Source organism: Etheostoma spectabile, chromosome 4, assembly GCF_008692095.1.
Source record: "Etheostoma spectabile isolate EspeVRDwgs_2016 chromosome 4, UIUC_Espe_1.0, whole genome shotgun sequence".
Classification (NCBI taxonomy): Eukaryota; Metazoa; Chordata; class Actinopteri; order Perciformes; family Percidae; genus Etheostoma; species Etheostoma spectabile.
This window is the reverse complement of record NC_045736.1, coordinates 35,386,929-35,388,652: the sequence shown is the minus strand read 5'-3', so window position 1 is coordinate 35,388,652 and position 1,724 is coordinate 35,386,929. Positions and strand designations below refer to the sequence as shown.

The 1,724-nt window shown below is 40.3% G+C and overlaps 1 long non-coding RNA gene across 1 annotated transcript in view; it reads left to right on the top strand.

Annotated features, from left to right (window-relative positions):
* The first annotated feature begins 636 nt into the window (after window positions 1-636).
* Window positions 637-1,724, top strand: part of LOC116688533 (uncharacterized) — a 4,077-nt gene continuing 2,989 nt past the window's right edge. The window contains exons 1-2 of the long non-coding RNA XR_004331792.1: window positions 637-649; window positions 1,261-1,263. This is a non-coding gene — a long non-coding RNA (uncharacterized LOC116688533). The remainder of the gene's footprint in view (window positions 650-1,260; window positions 1,264-1,724) is intronic.

Sequence of the window (1,724 nt, the reverse complement as noted above, 5' to 3'; positions counted from 1 at the left end):
GTCTCCTGACCTTAACGTCATCGAGCCACTCTGGGGGGATCTCAAACGTGCGGTTCATGCAAGACGACCAAAGTCTTCGGATGAACTGGAGGCATTTAGCCAAGATGAATGGACAGCTATACCACTTGCAAGAATTCGGGGCCTCATAGACAACTATTACAAAAGACTGCACACTGTCCTTGATGCTAAATATGGTAATCACCAGTATTAAGAACTAAGGGTTTGCAGACTTTTGAACAGTGTGCAACACCCACACATCACTGGGTGATGTACGGCAGCCTTACAACGCCAAACGCTCACAACACATTCCCTCTGTAGAGAGGGAGGGGAACACACACACACACACTTCATTTTTCATTTGTTTCTTTGCTGCCATGTTTTGTTTTATGATTGTGCCATTCTGTTAGGACCTACAGTTCAATGTGAATCCCATAACAGATAAAAGACTTGTGTTTTGCCTGCTCACTCATGTTTTCTTTACACATGGTATATATATATATATTACCAATTCTTCAAAAGGTAGGAAAACTTTTGAGCCCAACTGTATGTAGAGTAGCCAGACCCTCCTTCAGCGTGCTTTGGATGAGGGTCTGGCAAAGCGAGACTATACTAACCCTATCTAAGTATTTGTGTTGACTAAACTTAGCTAGTTCCATTAAACGTTTACTACGTGTTTAAAACTTTGGCCGTTACACTAACAAATACATTTGTAATATGATAGAAAAAGTTCTGGCAGCTCATTACGTGGACACAACTGAAATGATGTGTGTAGTTATAGTTTAAGTACAGAATTACATTGCAAAAACTTCAAAAATGTCAAAAAAGCCACTTAACTGCTCTTCAGATCTCTGCAGGGTGAATCCGGACAAATCTAGACTATCTTCCAATTTGAGTTTTCTGTTGCACGACCAGTGTTGGGAGTAACACAAGTACAGTAACAAATTCCTTTTTGCTGTAACACAGTAATATAACGCATTCCTAATTAAATTTCAGTGATATTGTACTTGTTACAATCTCAGTAACGCGAGTTACAACACATTTTAATGCAACATTTAGTGGTGTTCTGCTTTAAGAATTCACCAACACTGCAAAACATGTCTTCACAGGACAAAAAGAAGTGAGTACTTTACTGTTGCTGTATTTGATGGTTGAGGTAACTGCAGATACATTTGCGAGACTGATATTATTTTCAGGAGTTATTACGCTGCGTTGAAGCGAGCTGTCCCGTCTCTGCTCCCATAGTCAGAGCCAGAACCAGAGACGGTATGGACAACATGTGTCCAACAGGTGACCGTACGTCAGTGTGGACAGCAGTGTGTCCGAGCTGCTGACAGAAACATGTCAGGAGTTAATGTTTAGGCTTGCTACACGTAAATATCATTGCATATTATCAGCCGTGGAGAGTAACCATGCCTGCAGTAGAATGGCTTTGTCCTTTACTGTGATCATTTGTCCAATATGTTGCAGTTTTACAAACTAGAAAGTGAACAACTTAAGCTTGATGGACATGTTTTGCATCTGGCGTCTTACGTTCATCTCAAGAGAACACAACAGACAGCTTCCGTGCAGGCTACTTCAAAATAAAAGCACTTCCTGTGACAATTTGCACTAAAACTAAATTACTGATAGCCCTCATGTTGCCATTGGGTCAAATTTGACCCGTTTTAAGTTAAAAAAGAAAATTTGTCACAAAAAAATGGGCCTTCAAAATAAGCTTTGGGACA